This window comes from Amblyomma americanum, chromosome 4, assembly GCF_052857255.1.
Source record: "Amblyomma americanum isolate KBUSLIRL-KWMA chromosome 4, ASM5285725v1, whole genome shotgun sequence".
In the NCBI taxonomy this organism is placed as follows: domain Eukaryota; kingdom Metazoa; phylum Arthropoda; class Arachnida; order Ixodida; family Ixodidae; genus Amblyomma; species Amblyomma americanum.
The window spans coordinates 110,116,413-110,136,981 of NC_135500.1; the positions used below are offsets into that span (position 1 = coordinate 110,116,413).

At 48.3% G+C, this 20,569-nt stretch overlaps 1 pseudogene; it reads left to right on the forward strand.

Annotated features, from left to right (window-relative positions):
* Nucleotides 1-4,005: 4,005 nt before the first annotated feature.
* Nucleotides 4,006-4,068, forward strand: LOC144130762 (U6 spliceosomal RNA; annotated as a pseudogene).
* The last annotated feature ends 16,501 nt before the right edge of the window (nucleotides 4,069-20,569 follow it).

Below are 20,569 nucleotides of genomic sequence, written 5' to 3' on the forward strand. Positions count from 1 at the left end.
CTTTCCGCTTGTGAAACAGAAGACGACTACGAAGTGCTATTTGCTGGGAAAAATAAAGTGCTTTGCCAGCTTATAAGCGTCTCTTATTTATATGTAGCTGTGTGTCAAAGAGGTGTCGACGGAACCCACCCCTTCTGCGCAATAACATTACAAATTGCCTCCAATACCTGCCGCACGCATTTGCTCACCGTCGGTTGTGCGATGCCGACATGCGCCTCGCTACCAACGGCAGCCTGAAAGCCGCCCGTGGCAAAGAACCGCAGTGCACACAGCACCTGCCCCCGCACCGACAGCGCACTCGCGCGCAAACCTCCCAGTTCATCGGCGAGTTCGACGCATAACCACTCCACAGTCTGCTTCTCCAGTCGAAAAAGGCGTCGAAACAGGTCGTCCGGCAAGCCAAACGCGTCTTCGTGCGCCCTCCTTCGCCGTTGATCGCGCCAGCGCATCCGCCTCACAGTCGTATCGCTGCGTACACCGCCGCCATTTTCTGTCACAAACTCAACGGTCAAATTGACAGCCTCAAAACTGTGACAAAAAACTGCCAATAAACGCCTGCATAATTAGGTGTGCAACGTCATCACTTCTGTCGTATCTGTGACGTCATCAGCAGCCACCCATGACGCAAAAAAGCAATATGGCCGCTGGCCACAACCGACCAATAGGAGCGAGGCTTATTGACACCTTTGTGACAAGTTTTTGACAATTTTCCTGATTGACAGTTACGTAATCTAGCCCCAGGTAAACGTACCTCCCGCTATGTATACCCTGGCACGGCCGCTCAATGGCAACGCACTTGGCCTTGAGCGGCCGTGACCCTGGTATAGCCGAAGCAAGCCACTGGCCATTTTTGTATATGCAGATTTTCGCGTTACAGCACCAATGCCGACGACGATTACACCAGCTTTCCTGCGACACCGGCTGATTAACGCTCCCGCGTTAAAAATGATCATCCGATCTCATATCCAAAAATCGCCACAATAAAAAACTGCAATAAAGCCAAAATCCTTCACAACTACGGTAAACACTACCGCAATAGACGCGGATATCTGTATCAAGTGAGGCACAAAAATTATAAGTAAATGCAACGCTGCTCATTTATGAATATATCTATATGTGCATGCTTCGCGCTTCATTGCGTGAATTACGTGTTCTATTTGTTCAAACTCTTTATTATGGCAGCAGGTTTGCCCAATATAATAAGAAATATTTCTAAGCCTTCGTGGCCACGAAGTCAATGTAATGTTTGCGAAATCAACACAAGGCAGGCTAAAATAAAATTGGAGGACGCTTGAGCTTGGCATCTAAGAGTGGAACACGAGAGAGGGAGAAAAAAAGGCCGCCACCGTTTGGAAGACGTTGAAGAACGAGCGTTAGCTTTGTTGGCTGTGCGTATAAACGAGTCTTTCCGCATCTAGCGGTCGATCCCGACCGCGGCAGCTGCTTTTTTATGGAAGCAAAACGTTTAGGCGCCCCTGTGCTGTGCAATGTGAGTGCAGGTTAAAGATATCCAGGTGGTCAGAATTATTCCGGAGCCCTCCACTACGGCACCTCTTTCTTCCTTTCTTCTTTCACTCCCTCCTTTATGCCTTTCCTTACGATGCGGTTCAGGTGTCCAACGACATATTGAAATATACTGCGTCATTTACTTTCGGCAAAATACGAATTATTATTATTATTACCAACCTAGCGGGGCCAGTGAAGAAAACCCTTAGCAGTTCGGAAAAGTAAACCATCTTTTCCCCATAGCAGAGCGATCGACGCCTAGCGCGATGTGTAAAAGAAATGCACGTCTACCCGTTTTCGACTTGCGCCGCCAGGTTGCGCGCCCTCAAGTTACGTGCCAAACGGAACTTGCTTTGTTTAGGAGGCCATGGCGGACCTAGCATTCAGCTTGCGGTGCAATAGGGTAACGCTTAAGTTAGTAATTGCATGTATACAATATTTACCTAATATTTATTTCTGGTTTATTTCTATACCACAACCGTCTAGGGCTTTATTTGCCTACCAAATTCGGTACTCAGTTGTCCCCGGATGGTTGCCCCTTGTTGTGAGTGTATATAAATAGCGAAACGAATGAATGCATGGACCCGCCGCGGTGGCTCAGTGGTTAGGGCGCTCGACTACTGATCCGGAGTTCCCGGGTTCGAACCCGACCGCGGCGGCTGCGTTTTTATGGAGGAAAAACGCAAAGGCGCCCTTGTGCTATGCGATGTCAGTGCACGTTAAAGATCCCCAGGTGGTCGAAATTATTCCGGAGCCCTCCACTACGGCACCTCTTTCATCCTTTCCTCCTTCACTCCCTCCTTTATCACTTCCCTTACGGCGCGGTTCAGGTGTCCAACGATATTTGAGACAGATACTGCGTCATTTCCTTTCCCCAAAAACCAATTATTAATATTATTAATGAATGCATGGTACACGGCAGTAAAGTGAGTGCGAAATGTGCTGTTTTCTAGTTTCTGTCACAGATGGCGCTGTGATCTCACAGTGGTAGTGAAACCCCACGAAATCTCGAAACGTGATGAGCAGTTGCTGCCACATACGGCGCGGTGATTTAAGGGTGGTAGCAGACCACACGAAATCTCCAAACGTGATGAGTAAGACCTAACGCTCTTAAAAACTTTATTGTCATAATGAGGATAGTCTTATTGGGATCCCTCAGCCGCTCCAGGTGGCCGGCAGTTTGTCGGCGACATCCTGCGCTCTTGCCGTGTCCCTGGACTGAACGTCTGGGCCCGGCCTGGCGAGAACTTCTTCGCATTTTTGGAGCGTAGGAGATGTGACTAGATCTACCCGAGGCACGTCCTCCCTGCAGTTCCAGGGTATTTGGTCTAATATGTCTGGCTAGCCGCGCAGCTGATAATACAAATTTACAGAATCGGGGAAAGATATTCGCTGCCAGGATTTGCACGGAACGCCATCACCGGTTCAGTGCGACGCCTTTTGCCCGTTGGAATAATTCGTCGGAGTCTCTGAGGCCTCTCTAAACAACTCATAACCCACCACGGGGGATCAGTGGTTAAGGCGCTCGTCTACTGAGCCCGAACCGGGACTCGAACCCGAACGCGACAGCTGCGTTTCGATGGAGGCAGAACGCAAAAGGCCCCCTGTGCTGTGCGGTGTCAGCGCACGTCTATGATACCCAGTTGTTCGAAATTATTCCGCAGCCCTCCACTACGCCGCCTCTCTATTCCTTTCTAATTTCACTGCCTCCTTTATATCTTCCCTTACCACGCGGTTTGGGTGTCCATCGAAATAAGTGAGACAGTTACTACGTCATTTCCTTTTCTCAAATGAATAATAACAATAATAATAATTGGTTTTGGAGGAAATAAAAAGGCGCAGTATCTGTCTCATATATCGTTGGACACCTGAACCGCGCCGTAAGGGAAGGGATAAGGAGGGAGTGAAAGAAGAAAGGAAGAAACGGGTGCCGTAGTGGAGGGCTCCGGAATAATTTCGACCACCTGGGGATATTTAGCGGCGGCTGCGTTTTTATGGAGCAAAAACGCTAAGGCGCCCGTGTGCTGTGCGATGTCAGTGCACGTCAAAGATCCCCAGGTGGTCGAAATTATTCCGGAGCCCTCTACTACGGCACCCCTTTCTTCCTTTCTTCTTTCACTCCCTCCCTTATTCCTTCCCTTACGGCGCGGTTCAGGTGTCCAACGATATATGAGACAGATACTGCGATATCTCCTTTCCCCCAAAACCAATTATTGTTATTATTATTATTATTTAACGTGCTCGGACATCGCACAGCACACGGGCGCCTTAGCGTTTTTCCTAAGGCGCCCGTGTGCTGTGCGACGTCAGTGCAAGTTCAATAATAATAATAATTGTTTTTTTTGGGGGGGGGGAAGGAAATGGTGCAGTATCTGTCTCATATATCGTTGGACACCTGAACCGCGCCGTAAGGGAAGGGATAAGGAGGGAGTGAAAGAAGAAAGGAAGAAAGAGGTGCCGTAGTGGAGGGCTCCGGAATAATTTCGACCACCTGGGATTGTACTTCCAAAGTACATATACTAAAATTGGAACGATACAGAGAAGATTAGCATGGCCCCTGCAAGTTCAAATGCAATTTACAAAACGCCGCCCTAAGAGATCACGAACGGATTGCAATGACGCTGCTCCCTGTATTCGCCGTTGAGCGTCTCCTAAGACATTTTAGAGGAAAGGCCAGGCGCAGTAACTGACACACATATCGTTGGACACCTAATCCACGCCGTGAGTGAAGGGAGGAAGGTCTGAGCTAAAGAGAAAAGACAAATATTGGTAATAATGGAGGTCGAATTCGTTGACCACAATAGCACACATGCGTGTATCACACGCACTTGTGCGGTACGGGTTCCATCACATCGCAGTGGTTGACACCCGGAAAAATTAACGCACGCAGGTCCGCTCGCTGCCGCCTGCTCATCTGAAGCCCGAAGAGATCGCGAAGGGTGGCACCTACGCTGCTGCCCTCAAGGGCGATACCGTCGTGTTATCACGGGCTCCGCGTTTGTACCAGTTGGCGTCTTCAAAGGTTTCGTCTGCGGGCCCTGCAAATTCAAATCCATAACCCCTGTGCGATGTAAGTGCACGTTAATAATATGTGACTCCAATCCAGGCTGTGAGGGTGGTTGGACAGGCAAAGCCTCCTCTATTCAACCAGAGGCCATCATCATCATCATTTTTTCCATTCCTGGTAGAAGGCTGCTGCAGCGCCGTCTGACTCCGCCGTGTTTCTCCGCGGGGTGGCGCTGCCAGCCCTGTTGTTTGAGGCCAGGACGGGAGTTTTGCGGACTAAGACATATAGAGTCAGGTACCAGGAGATAGACACGCAGTTGAGCGGGCATGAAAAAAATAGAGGAGTCTATGGGACAGGGAAGCTGCAAAACGACCCAAAGTTGCCCATTGCGATGTCACTTGAAAATTCACACACATGTCTCTACAAAGAGTGAAACCAGAGACAAGTGAAATGTACTTATTTCTTCACAACGACAATCACTGCTCCTTCATGATCACGAAGATATGCACAGAGAATTTTAGTTCTAACTGCAGAGATATTCTTTACTGAGGTTAAATAAATGCTTGAACCATGAATGGTGGCTGGTTGAGCTGCATTGGTGAACCGGTGTTCCTGTTGTTCACACGCACCTATCATCCATCGTGTGGCTTTGATGCTTTTGTGTTTTTTTCTCTAAAAAAACAAGTGCTGAGCTTTATGCTGTACGCCTGTTCTCAAAGATTTACCATTTAAAAGTGCTTTATATACTTCTGTGTGTGTATATATAATTTTGTGATTATCTTTTTTTCTTTCTTTTTAAATTTTTATTTCCATGTAGGTTTATTTTTATTCCAGCTCTTTTATGTTTTATTTTTTTTTTTCATTACGTTTCCTTTATGATCAGTATGATATAAGATTTCTATGGTGTTGAGCCCTCCACTACGGCATCTCTTCTTCCTTTCTTCTTTCACTCCCTCCTTTATCCCTTCCCTTACGGCGCGGTTCAGGTGTCCAACGATATATGAGACAGATACTGCGCCATTTCTTTTCCCCCCAAAAACCAATTATTATTATTATTATTACTTTTCCACTGGGAGTAATACTCAGTTTGTAGCCTGGCGTTTTTGTGGTGACGCCGACGACACGAAAATTTCCTTGGACGGTAGAGGTATACAGCTTCGCTGTAGAAGCAAAACCATGTAGCTGAAATTATCAAATCCCTCCTATACGGCGTCCTTCATAGCGTGAGTCGCTTTGGTACATAACACTCCCAGAAACCCTAAGTCAAAGCGAACATGGTCATAACACCACCTAGCGTCTCTCAGCACAAGCTAATCGCAATTACTTTCATTCTAGAATATAGATGGCGCTGCTCTTCTAAAGCTTTGGAAAGCTTTAGAAGAGCGCAAGGAAGGAAAGTGCAAGGAAGCATCCAGGGAACACAGATATTCCAAGAAGAGGGGGGAACCAAAACCCGAAGTAGACAGAAAATGGGATACCTCCATAAAGTGTAGAAGGGACGCATCCTATTTTATTAATGAGAAAATTAGAAGAAAGGGTGCCCAATGGATGTCAAAAGTAAATACAAAGGATAGAAAAGCAGCCCAAAAATTCTGGAAACATCTAAATGCAATGAGTAATAAAACTAGGCTAGAACAAAGGTTTATTGTTAAAGATGAGGGTATTCGACTAGAAGGGGATGAAGCAATAAAACACATAGGAACAAGGATGACGGAAACATTTTCAGCAAAGCACGTGGTACATAATTTATCGAAGGAGGATAGATCGGTTACAGCAATAGCTTCACTTGAGCAAGAAGAGTGGGAAAGGGCAGAGAAGAAGGTTCCTAGTGGCACATCAACAGGACCAGATGGTATCCCGATTATGTTGATAAAGAAGTTAGGACCAAAATCCAAGCAAACATTAATACAGGTAGTGAAGAAAATGATCGTGGATGAGAAAGTCCCCGATGAATGGCGATTAAGTAGAATGAACATGATATATAAGGGAAAGGGGGACAAAGCAGACGTAAGTAACTATCGCCCCATAACAGTGACATCTGTGGTTTACAGGGTGGTGATGCAAATTATAAAGGATAGACTGCAGGCTTGGGTGGAGAACGAGGGGGTGTTAGGGGAACTACATAATGGGCTCCGGAAACAAATGAGGTTGGAGGACAATCTTTTTTATTGACACAGTGTATAGAAATTGCGGAAAAGGAGCATAGTCCCTTATTGCTAGCATTTCTGGATATTAGGGGAGCCTATGACAACGTTACTCAGTAGCATTTATGGGACATACTGGGCCCATTGGATGTGGAAAATGGAGTAATTAATGTTTTAAAAGATATATATAGAGGTAATAGAGTGCTCATAAAATGGGAAAAAATGTATCAGGGCCTGTAGAGATACAGCGGGGGCTTAGACAAGGATGTCCTCTGTCCCCTTTGTTGTTCATGTTGTACCTGCAAGGGTTGGAGACCAAGCTAGAGGGGAGCGGACTAGGCTTCAGCCTATCTTTTTTCAAGCAAGGGGAATTGATTAAACAGACATTACGGGGACTAATATACGCGGACGATATAGTGATAATGGCTGACAACAAGGAAGACCTGCAGAAGTTGTTAGACATATGCAGTACAGAGGGAGATAGATTAGGCTTCAAGTATAGTAAGGAAAAATCTGCAGTCATGATATTTATGAAGAGGGCGGCGAGCATAGAATACAGGAGTTCGTGCTAAAAGTAGTGAATGAGTACAAGTATCTTGGGGTGTGGATAAATAACAGTGTTGAGTGTCTGACAGAGCATGAAAAATATGTAATGAATAAAGCTAGTAGGAATGCAGCTGTCATGAAAAATAGGGCACTGTGGAATTACAATAGGTATGAGGTGAAAAGAGGGATCTGGAAAGAGGTGATGGTCCCTAGCCTGACCTTCGGTAATGTGGTCCTGTGTATGAGGCCAGATGTTCAAGCAAGGCTGGAAATTAGGCAACGGGGAGTAGGGAGGTTAGCTTTGGGAGCACATGGCAATACACCAAATCAGGGGGTACAGGGTCATATGGGATGGGCGTCTTTCGACAGCAGAGAGGCTAGCAGTAAGAGCATTTGAGGAACGATTGAGAAAGATGGAGGAAAAGCGGTGGGCTAGGAAAGTTTTCAGATACCTGTATATAAAGAATGTTGACACAAAATGGAGAAAGCGAACTAGAAAATTGACAAGCACATATCTGGACAGCAGTAAGGGGGCAAATCAGCAATTATCGGTTAAGAAAAAGGTTAAAGGCATAGAGAGAGCTTTGTGGAAAACAGGGATACTGACGAAATCGGCACTGGAAACTTACCGGACCTTTAAACAGGAAATTGTCAAAGAAAATATCTATGATAATTGTAGGGGAAGTTCTTTGTTGTTTGAGGCCAGGACTGGAGTTTTGCGGACTAAGACGTATAGAGTCAGGTACCAGGAGATAGACACTTTGTGCATTGCGTGCGGAGAGGAGGAGGAAACGGCTGAACACTTGATACTTTTCTGTAAAGGGCTTCACCCTACAGTGGAAGGCAGCGGGGCTGACTTACCCAAGGCATTGGGGTTTAGGGATAGTGAAGGGAAAGTGGATTTTAAGAGGTTAGAAGTAACCAAGCGAAGGTTATCTGATTGTTGGCTAAAAGCAAGACAGGAGTAAAATTTCACAAGACATGGCTAGGTGGCTTGAGCCACCGCCCGATGTAAAGGGTTCAGCCGTATCTATCCATCCATCCATTTGTATGTCGGCAGCCTTTATTGGCTCATGAGTGGCATGGACGGAAGTTGCAGTCGGAAGCTGTAGACAGATGTTGCAGACGGGAGTTGTGCGTATAAACTGCCAGTCATCAGCTCTTTGGGAAATAAAACAAAAAGTGTACAAAGGAAAAATGTAATTAAGTGACATTTGTTAAGCAATGTATATGTAATGAAATAACACATATGGCAAATAAGAATGAAAAGAAAAGTACGTAAATAAAAATAAAAAACAAAAAGCGAAAAACAAAAAATAAAGAAAAAAGGAAGCTTAAGGTTCGTCTTTAAGAGTGGGGCGCGATAGCGCGTTGCAGCGTTGTCAAGGGGACCACGGATCCCCATCGCCTGTTCGGCGCGACCCGTTGTCCATTGGATTATTAAAGGAAAGAAAGGGTCGCCTGTCTTGCATATTTCGTTTGACACCTGAACCGTGCCGTAATTGAAGGAAAGTTAAATGGCATATTGCTTTTAAGGGAAGGAAATGACCACTGTGGCTCATATCTCAGCGGACTCCGGGACCGCGCCTTGAGGGGAGGAAAATGAAATTAAAATTAGTTTTATGGAAAGGAAGTGACGCCTGCCTCACAGATCTGGGTAGACACCCGAACCGCGCCTAAGGGAATTGAGTGAAAGACTTCATTGTCCAAGAGAAGAAGACGACCTCGTCCTACCCTCCGGCTCTACCTCGCTATCGAGAGATGAGGGCCAGGAGGAAATGGGGTTCGATATTTCCAACGCGCGGCGACGACTTTTACAACTACTACAAAAAATGAAAAAGTACAGAAAAAAAGAGAAAATAGAAATGGAGGTAGAATGAGGACAGGGAAAGGCTTTCGCATTGGCGCTCTTAAGAAAAGTGCAATGCTGTAGTTTTTTCAAGTTGGGTAGCAGCCCAGCTTCAGTAAGGAACGTGAGTACTTGCTGAATGTTTTGCAGATGTGAAGGAAGTCCTTTTGAAAAAACGACAATGTCATCCGAGTAACATATTGGCACGTTTCCCATTTGAGCGCACTGATAATACTATCTATGAGTCTCGCAAATGTGGCGGTGGCATTGCATAGGTCGCAGCCACATAAGAGAGCTCTATAATGTCACGCTGAAGCATGTCGTCGACATTGTCACGAATGACGCGGCGCTCAATTGGCGAGACGCGGTACGGTCGCTGGTGAAAGGGAGCATGCTTACCGGTGTCAATTTTGTGAGAGACGAAAAGCCGAAAGACGTGCGGAATCGTTGGAGAAGTGCCAAAATCTGGTCCCGATAAGCGGGCTGAAGGTCGGTAGCGATGGCACGATGAAAGACGTACAACTGAAGAGGATCGGGAGCAGTCGCACAACAGGCCAGCGCAGCAACCTGGGGACAGGCACGGTGATCGTAGAACACAGAAGCAAGAGCAGGGTCGATTTCGTCAGTTTAACTGACGCATTCGCCGCGAATAATAAACGACGGGCAAGTAAATGGGTTGGTGACATGATGGCACAGAGACTTTCGGAAATCGTGAGAACGGCGTAAGGGAGCAGAAGGCGATGATGGCGGGTGGTGGCTGCGGTGGGTATGAATAGAGCAGGGCTGCTGAGGGCATAGTCAAGTCGGAGTGGAACGAGGGCCGAAGAGAAGGCAGGTATGTCGGTGTCGGCAGCTGCAAGAAGCTTATCGGAGCGCACAGGCAGGTCCAATGAAGAAACATTACACGCGGAAGAGCGCGCAATTTCATTACGGGCACAATCGATCACTGCGCGGCGGGACGAGAGAAAGTCGCTGCCGCAAAGGACATCGTCAGAGCAGGCGCGCAGCACTACAAACACTATGGTATAGGCGACGTCGTAGATAGAAACTCGGACCGTGCAGGCTGACATGCTGTTGATGAGGTGAGAGTCGGTCGTGCGGAGCGAAAAGTCAGACAGCGGCGTCGTCAACTTACGAATTTGTCACTAATCACCGACACGTCAGCATCCGTGTCAACAAGTGTGACAATGGGGAAGACTTCAACACACACCTGAATCACGTTAGCGGGATGAAACGGAGGACTTAACGAGTTCGCTAAACACGCAGTGCTTGCCTCCGGAACTGTGCCGCTCATTTTTTCTCCTAAGGGCGTCCCGGGTGCCAGAGAATCGTAGAAATACAAACGACGGCGAGGTGAAGGCGAGTGCCGAGTCGGTTCACCGTGGGCGAAGCGTAGACGAGCGGGAAGGGACACTAGACAAGGGCGGGTCCTCATCTTGTCTGTAGAGTGGTGAGCAGCCTTGTTTAAAGCGCGCCGGCGGTGCTCTGCGGAGTAAGTCAGCACCATGTAGCGTTATGCTCTGGGCTAGAGATATGCGTCTTGTGCGCATGCGCGGCCAAACTAAAGCGGTGCCTGCTCGTGGGTCCTCGGCCTCATTTCCGCTAGGTGCTTGCGCTTCACGCTGCCAGGGCTGCGCTTATTCATATACTCTTATAAGAGGGGTCGGAAAACGAACGCGATTCGCGCGAATCACGAGGTGGCTAGGCAAACAAGTGGAAGTTATATGGGGGGATCGCGACTTTCAAATACGCATCAGGTTAAGAGTGCGAGAATCTGTCCTTGTTGGTCGTTCGGTATCTGTTTTCGTTTCGTCTGTATAAAGTTGGCGCGTTACCACCACACACCATGTGTTGCTGGCATATTTTAGATGTCGTGTCTTTGTGCTGTGTTATGAGCTACAAAGAACGCCGCATTTAGCATCCGTACAAATCTAGGAACTTGGATGCAGAAATCCGCGATCATCCGCTATCACTCGCGCTTGCTTGCCTGGCCGTCTCTTTACACTTGTGAAACACGGCGGCATGCGTGGCGGCACCCTAGCCAGCATCGCAAATGGAGGCAGCGTGGCACTGGCGGCCTGAAACGAATCACGTCGGCGGATGGACAAGGAAGCGATGAGCAGGCATCCCTATATTTTTGCCCCGCATGCGCAAAACCCAGAGCCTAACTTTAGAAGGCGATCACTTGCTCCTCAGGGCATCGTCGGCGCGCTCTAGACAGGGCTGCTCAGCAGTGTACGGGTGCACGTAATACCCGGAGCGAGGCGGTCGCTGACGGAAAAGGTGTGCGACATGGCCCGGTAGACCGCAAGCGTAGCCTATTGACCGGTTGTCGTCGCTACGCTAATGGTTCGTAAGATGTCGTCGGGGTCGACGAAACGAGGCTGGCGCTGGTGGCACGGACAGGGGTTTATCATAAAACGGAGGACTGAAACAGTACGCGGCAGGGGTACGCGAGCGCCGTGTACTGGTGACTGCTTCAGCATAGGTGAGCGGGGCTGCCGCAGGAGGAAGCGGAGGCCTGGATGGCCGAACTGCTGCGACCAGCTTCTGAACAGCACGGGGGATAGTCGGCGCCTCGCGACTGAGCTAAGTTGGGAGTAGGGTAGACGGTAGTTTGAACGTGATGCAGGGGAGAGACCTGGCGAGCGACTTCTTCGCGAATGAAGTTGATGTGCTGTATGAACAGGGACTACTTAGAACACGATGCACCAAGGGCGAAGCCAGCAAGACTCTCGGCAGGGGTGCCGTACTCCGGCGTAGAAGCGCGTTGATTCGCAACCCGCCGTAGCTTTGACACAGCCGGATGACGATAGTGACGGAGCTGGGGTTTTTCGCTAGGAGCATCCAGAAACCGTTATTGGCGATCCCTTTAAGGATGTGGTTGACTTCGTTAGTCGCGGCAATGGATCGGTTGACACGCTTGCATAAGTCAACGTTACCTTCAACATAGCTAGTAAAGGTCTCTGCCGGTAGCTGAGCTCGAGCACGAATACATTGCTCGGCGCTGAGTTTCCGCACGGAGGGAGGGCTGAATACCTCGGGGAAGCTCGTCTTAAAGGACGACCAGGTGGGAAGGTAGGCCTTATGATTGCGAAACCATAGGTTAGTAACGTCCGTGATGTAGAAGAGTACGTTTCTCAGTTTGACGAATCGTCCCAACGATTGTAACTGCTGACGCGCTCGTAGGAGGCTAGCCAATCGTCGACGTCCTGGCTGTCGGCGCCACCGCATAGTGAAGGTTCAAGCTGGCGTTGCACCCCTGAACACAGGATGGTGGTAGGGATGGCTAGCGATGGTTGGCATGGATCACCTGACATAATGGCCGGTGCGAGTAACGTTTGGCTTCGAAGTTCCAGGATGAGGACCAGGATGGGTACCGAGACACCTGCACTAATTATAAAGCTGTTTATTCGAAGCGCAGGTAGGTGGGCATTGGTCGGAGAGTTTAACGACGGACACAATCACAGGCGTCGTTGTTGTTATTGTTGCCTGTGAAGGATGGCACGCGCCCACGCTGGGGATTGGGCAGGGTTTGTAGCTGCTCCGAAAGAAGAGAGAAAGTCGTACGGGCTTGACTCAAGTGGCTGATATATGCAGGAATCTGAAGGAATATGAAGGAAATTTAGGAGTCTGGGAAAAGGAATATCGAATTTTGAGAAATTTTGAGAAAATTAAAACGAAAATCGAGGGAACAAGGAGGTGAGGGTTGAGATAAATGAATTAAAATGTAACATTTATGAATAAAAGCAATTGGGTTAAAAGTGAAGGGAAAGAAGATTTAACGCAAAATCCTCCTGGTCTACACAACATACCTGTGAAGAAGCTCACACATGCTTAAAGGCATGCCCTTTGAGGGTATCACCGAAGGAGAACAGGATGGGTAGAGTAAACAGCAGCCCTAATTCAGCAAGGGGAATGTTCAAATACCGAATTCTGTGCCGTCCAAACCGCCGGCAGGAGAGAATAAAATAGTGTAAGGATGACCCGCATGACCCACATCGATTCGAAAGCGTGAACACACAACGGCATAAATGAAGATTCAGAGGAGGCATCCTGCAGCGCAACAGCGTCATGGAAACCTCACATTGCCTTGAAGCACATGAACGAGCGTTTCATGGGAATTTTAATTGCTAATAGTCAGCTGTTGGAAGTACGGGCTCATGCTCAGGGTCTCGTGTATTTAGAAACGTTCATAACGCGGCGTGGTCTGCAGCATAAGGTTCGGAACGACGTGGAAACAGGCCCATTGAAGTAGCATTAGTCGCAATTTCCTCAATGCCAACGCGGCATCAAGAACCATGATACAAAAAGGTGGGCACGGCAGACCTACCAGTAAATGGTCACTTGAGCGGATGCAATATGCGAAATGTTTTCGCACCTGCACGATGAGAACAAAAGGATTGTCAGCGTGTCGCATGCTAGCAGTTTCACCGTGCCCAGTTAAGAGAAACAGTAGCGCCAGCAATGCGCGTTCCCGTCAATAACAAAAGAGGAAGTAAACAAAGCGTTAGGAGCAGTGCAAAGGGGATAAGCAGCAGGTGAGGATCAGGTAACAGCACACGTCTTGAAGGCTGGAGGGGAGACTGTGCTAGAAAAAATAACCACTGTGTATATGCAATGCCTTAGAACCTTGCCCGTACAAGAAGCTTGGAAGAACGCTAGTTTTATTTTAATTCATCAGAAAGGAGACGGCAAAAACCTGAAAAATGTCATGCCGATTAGCTTACTGTCCGTTGCCTACATATATTTACTAAGGTAATACCCAATATTGTAAGGGCAACTTTAGACTTAGATCAAACAAATTATCAGGCAGGCTTTCGTAAAAAATATTCTACAATAGACCATATTTGCACTATCATTCCGGTGGTAGAGAAATGCGCAGAATATAACCAACCCCTACATTTAGCCTTTATTGATTACGAGAAAGCATTTGACTCAGTGGAAATCTAAGCAATTATGAAGACATTGCGGAATCAAGGTGTAGAAGAGCCTTATGTGTATATACTATAAGATGTCTATAACAGCTGCACAGCTATTATAGTCCTCCTTAAAGCCAACAATAAAATTGCAATAAGGAAGGGCGCCAGCCAGGAAGATACGACCTCGCCAGTGCACTTCATCGCCTTTTTACATGAGGTATTCCGAGGCCTGAATTGGGAGCAGTTGTGGATAAAATTAATGAAGAGTACCTCAGTAATTCGAGATTCTCTGATGATATTGCCTTGCTGAGTCACTGAGGTGCTGAGCTGCAATTCGTGGTCAATCAGACAGGCAGAGCACAATGGTAGGTCTTAAAATTAACATGCAGAAAACCAAAGTAATGTTCGTCTCGCAAGGGAACAGCAGTTTACAATTTATAGCCACCTTCTGGTAATGGTGAGGGAATACATTTAGTTAGGGCAGGTGGTTTCCGCAGACCCGCATCATCAGATGGAAATAACTAAAAGAATAAGAATTAAGTGGAGCGCATGTGTAATGTTCTCTCAGATCATGAATGGCAGTTTACCAATATCCCTCAAGGGAAAAATGTACAACAGCTGTTTTTTACCGGTACTCACCTACGGGGCGGAGGCGTGGAGGTTAACGAAAAGGGTTCAGCTTAAGATAAGGACCCGCAGCGAACCATGGAAAGAAAAATGGTAGGGTTAACGTTAAGAGACCAAAATAAGGGAGATTGGGTCAGGGAACAAAGCGCGTAAAATACATCCAAATCGAAATCAAGAGGAAGAAATGCGAAGGCAAGATAACCGCTGGTCCTTAAGCGTTACGCCGTGGATACCATGGAAAGGCAAGCGTAACGGTGGGTGGCAGAAAGTAAGGTAGGCGGTTGAGATTAAGAAGTTTGCGGGCATAGGGCGGCCGCAGCTAGCAAAGGTCAGGGTTAATTGGAGAGACATGGAAGGGGCCTTTTCCCATCAGAGGCTGTAGTCAGGCTAACGATGATCATGATGGTGATGCTGGTCGAAGCAAACAGCTGGTGCAAAACCCAGCATTGGCAACGCATTGCACAGACCTAACCGAGACAGCAATTCTATACAACAGCTGCTCTGTGAACACAAATTGAGGCAGCTTGTATTTCAGCCAATGTGTATCTGGGAACAAAGCAGGGCTTTTAAAAAATGAGTGGAGCCACTCCAGGCATAGGCTAATGTCCCCGTATATAGGTGCGCACTGTGGGAAGCTTAAAGCGAGAGTTTAAGACCTGAAAGAGATGAGCAGATGATGATTGGATGAGCGCTGGTCCTGGAAGCTTGCGGGCCATAGGTCATATTGAGCCGAAGGCCAAGGCGTATGAACGCACCGAACGTCGTAGACAGGGGGCTGGGTTTGAACATGCTTGCGGCTTCTAGGGTCCGTGGGATTAAAGATTCTAGTTGCTCCATCGCGAAATGGTCGCATCCTCTTGTCGGGCTGGGGGACGAGACCGGGCTGAATGAAGAGGTCGCTCCTGGTCTGGAAGGCTGGGGCACAGCAGGGGCGTGCCGGCAAGAACACACGACCGGCGACCACGGCAGACGCAGGATGACTAAGCTTCAGGATAGCGATAATTACCCAGCACCTCACACGAAATATTCGGGGAGGCATCCACAAGCAATTGTGCAGCGCAGTGAGGTACTGTACGACCTGAGGCCATGATGCTTCATGATGAGGTGACATGATGCTCTGATGGCTGGTCATCTTGGTTAAAGAGAACGGATTGGAACGGACTCAACTTAAAGCAGCGCGATACACTGCACGCAGTGGAAGAAACAAGAGACGACACGAGCGCTGAGCCGAATCTGGGCATACAAGACAGTTGCGCCGTGTCCCTTGTTCTGAGTGGTGGAGAAAGGCACGTATCTACAAAGTTTGCCTTCGCGTCCAATGCGGACTTGCAAGGAATGAGCAACACCAACTCCTGCTTTACGTGGACTGGTCCAAGACAATGGCCCGCGTAACCGAGTTTTTATGAAATACCGTGCGGCCTACGTTACCCACTAGGAGAAAAGCTTCAGCAACGGGAGGAAAAGTTTGTCTTCTTTGCAATGGCGCGATTGAAGATCGTCAGCGATGTACTCTGAAGCTTGGTCCCAAGTTTTGCTTTGAGCCAGTCTTAAGACCTCTCGAGAAGTTAGCGCTCTCGCGGACAGTTTCGAAGGGCGCACTCGAAGGCGATAAACAGAGGTGTGTCAGTGAGCATTCAGAAATCGTCAGTAACTACAGTGGCAAAAAGACGTGATGACTTATGAAAGCATGAATTAACTACTTGGCGGCTGAAAGCTTGACACCTCTCCTTTGTGACCAATAAGGGTTATTTGTTTTTGCACCTGACGTGTTCACCAAGGAGACAGAAGAAGCTTTGGAAAGGAATTTTATACAAGTGACTTTGAGGCGTGCTGCCGTCAAGAAACACGCCTTGAATTTGTCACAAGGAATGAGTCTGTTTGGACTGTGTGCTGCCGTCCACAATAGCGAACGCACGGTGTTGGACCTGTTTTTCACGGTCAAGACTCACAAACCCGATGTCCCTTTTCCGGAAGTAGTATCCGAGCGTGACATCTAGCAGCTTGCTGTTTCAGGCTATTTGCAGCGGCATTTAGGCTCCCTTAAGTTGTCCGACCCTTTCATGGTAAATAACTCTACTGAAGTCGCTAATTTCTTGTCGCGGATGGAGGACAAGAGGCATTATGACTTTAGCATGGAGGTGGATGATCTCTTTTACCCCCTACTCCATGATAAGCTGTTAGAACATTAAGGACTGTATTGTCAAGGACATGAACGAAAGGGGGTCCATTGTCAATTGTGGCATTTCCGTGGAGAATTTTCTTTACCTTTCGTCCTTTTACTTACGTTCGACCTTCCTTAGATGGGGTGAAAAATTTTGCCCAACAGTCTGGTGCATGTATTGGGTCTCGGGTCAGTCGGTTTTGGGTGACATTTTTCTCAGCAGGATGCACATCAGACTGGATAACGATCTTAAAGACTTAGCTGCGAAAGTGTTTCGCCATGTCGATTATTTTTTGTGTTTCTGAAAGAAGGGGTCCCCAGGAGTGTTACCGATGTCATTAAGATTTTCACAAAGAGGAGCAGGGGTCTGGGTTTCACGTTTGAATTACCGGACTCTGGTTCTATTCAGTTCCTTGATGTGAAAGTCATTTACATCGACATTTATTGACACTTAAAGAACCCTTGGGGGGGGGGGGGCGTTACATCGCATGAATACAACAGGTCACAATCAGTGCCATATACATATACTGGAAGGATATAAACAGAAAATGTGCATAAACCCATAAGAGAGGAACGTGTTGGAAATATAATCCAAGAACTGCTAAGCCGCTCCTCAGTTACAATTCCGAGCGCTCTAAGGTAGTCAAGGCAGGAATTGCGACTTCATGTCTCAAGGCTTCATTGCGGTAATTGTGCTTCCATAGGGTTGAGACCAGCTTCCAGGTGCAAGAGGCTAAGGGACACTGGTTTTGTGGATGTTGCTCTTGCTCGAATATCGTAGAGGCTACTGATGACGGGCGACAGTCTCACGAACTAAAAAGAAAAAGATGGTGAGCTAACAAGAGCAGTGGAGATTCCGCACTTACACGGAATGTCACACTGGTTAGAAGAGGTAGGGGCGAGATACGAGGTGAGAGTAGTTTTCACAGCTAAAAATAAGCTGAGCAGAGAATGCAATGCAGTAAGGAAGATAGAGTGCCGGGTTGACCAACTGAGGAATACATGCAAGCTTCACACAAAAACCGCTCTTCGACTGCGAAACCGGAGTAGCTTAATCGATCCCGCTTTCCAGCGGTAATACGTGCATTGGCCAAACAGACCGCTGTATAAAGGAGCGGCTGTTTCAACAGCGCAGATCAGTGAAAGCGGCAGATTCGTCTAACATTGCTGTGCATTGCTGGAAGTGTAAAGATTGTTTCCCCCATTTGGAGAGAACAAATATCTCCTTCAGTCCTCCAGATCGGACCTGCACTGAATTGGTGAGACAGATGTGAGACAAAGGAGTGAGACACATGTGTCGCTTCACCTTCTATCAGTCTCGTGGAAAAAGAGATTCGCGCTCTCGGGGAATGCGTGGCGACAGGGTGATAGTAGGTGCTTGTGGCGTGTTAAGATTGCTGGTTGGCTTTCTTGAAATGATGCGATTAACCTCCCGCCGCACGCGCGTAGGGCTTTTAGTGGCTATCGCAGTTTTATGGTGTGTGTTTTGCTTTTGTGTCTTTTTGGGTCAGTTGTCGTGTTTGGAGCTTATAACTAACCTTCTAGAAATAAAAAATAAGTTGTTAAAACAAAGGTCGTTTCGGCTCTTCCTTTTTTTATTATGTCCTGTGTATCCCTCTGCATCAAGATGCGTCATCTTGGTGTCGCTCGCACGCACACCCGCGTTCGTCGGCGTTTCTTCTGATCTCACCTCTACCGCTCCGTCCAACTCTATGTGGCAGTTTGCGAGCGCTGTCAAAGAAGCCCTCGGTTTTGCCTCCCGGACGCTTGCAAACAATAGCCATCCCGGCCGGGCCGTTTTCTCGCGTTTGCCTTGACTTGCATGGGCCCTTACCGATGTCCACTTTGGGGAACAAATGGGTCGCCGTCGCCATCGACTATGCCACGCGGTACGCGATCCCGCGCGCCCTACCGACCAGCGGCACTAGTGACGTTGCGGACTTCATTCTGCACGACATCTTACTCCAACATGGCGCCTCCCGACAAATGCTCACCTACCGTGGGCGCTCCTTCCTCTCCCGAATGGCTTAACGAATACTTCGTTCATGGTCCCTTCGACAGCAATTCAACACGGCTTATCACCGTCAGACGAACGTACTTACCGAATGTCTCAACCACATGCTCACTCACATGCTCTTTATCCTTCTGATTACCATCGCGATTAGGACGTTACCCACCATTTGTGACATGCGCTTACAACTCTCCGCGTCATGATACCACTGTGTACTCGCCCTTTTATCCTCTTTTTGGACGAGACACATTAGTGGACTTCGATACGTTACTGCCCGACACTGCCGAAACCGTCACCATTTAAGCTCATGACGGCATTGCCCGAGCCGACGCCGCCCGTCAGGTTGCTCGTCACTGACTGTTTATCTCCTAAAGGTCACAAGAACGACGCTACGACAGTACCCGTCGGGACGTGCACTATCCTCCTGGCTCCCACGTCCTCCCCGGTCTCCCGTCCCGTCGTATGAGCTTGTGCGAATAACTTCTGCCTCATTGCACGAACCCTTGCGTGTTTTACGCCAATGGCAGACGTGACCTACGTGGCCTTAAGCCATACCGTTCCTTCCGATTTTTGGTTATATTGGTTGCACAACTTTTGGTTACATTTACCGGTGCTGTGAGGAAATAAAGAGCTGAACGACTGCTGGAGTGCAAGATCCAGCTTCCGAACGAGCCAGTACGAGGTTACCTCGAAGAAACGAAGCACCTTTATCGGTCATATGAGTCAAGAAAAAGAAAGTTGGGTTATTAATGCGCAGCGGTAAAGAACTACTATTTTCCAGCCTCGTCCATCACCCGCCGAAAACAGTCGATGAATTCATGCAAGAAGCCACCACGATCGAGAAGACCCTCGACATCCAGACTCGGCAGTACAACCGGCCTGTTTATGTCTGTGCAATTCTTATGAACACGATGACCGCCACCAGCGACAGCTTACGGGAAGTTATCCGCGAAATCGTCCGCGAGGAGCTACGCCGAGTGCTGCCCTTTTCCCCTAAGCCGCAAACTGCGACTCTCGTGGATTTGGTACTGGAAGCAGTGCATGAGGCACTGGGCACCCCGACGGCCACAGAACCCCAGACCATGACCTACGCCCCAGCGACCCCCCATACGTCCTCTCCGACATGAACCACCTGTTTCAAAACGCCACCTCGCTGCTCCTGACCTTCGAGCGGCGCTCAAAACCCAGGAAATGCGTTGCCTGGAGGACTTTCGACAACCGGCGGTTGTGCTTCGATTGCGGTGAGGTCGTCACTGCCCATACCGACGTTTCGGTTTTCGTGGATCTGCCATTGACGCACCACGACCGCGCTTCAGCCAGCGTTCCATTATTTTGTTCTATTCCCTTAAGACTTTAGAGCTGTGAATTTCTTTTAGTGTCTTGAAATCTTGAACATGACTGACAGTTGGCGCAACGAAAGCAAACTAGGAAGAAGGCGTGCCAAATAGGTCACGGGACCTTTCGTCGTCATCACAACCTGCCCATTGGATAGTGAGCGAACTGCCACCATGGCAGGTTGAAGTTAAAAAAATTGCTGGTGGTTTAACTCTGGTTAACCCTGGTCGAAGGTGAAAACCTGCATCTCCCTGGCTACGTTTGTGGTCGAGCGACTGGCGGTCTCCACGGCAGGCGTTGCATCGAACGCACCTAGCGTCAGGCTTAACGCATCAAAGTGCACCGGAGTTTATGCGGAACCCATTTTGATGCCCTGCGCATGCGATTCCAGCAGACACTTTGCCGCTTCGCTCGGTCAAGGTGTGTGACGTCACGGAGGAAGCAGGTGGCACACCTGGGAT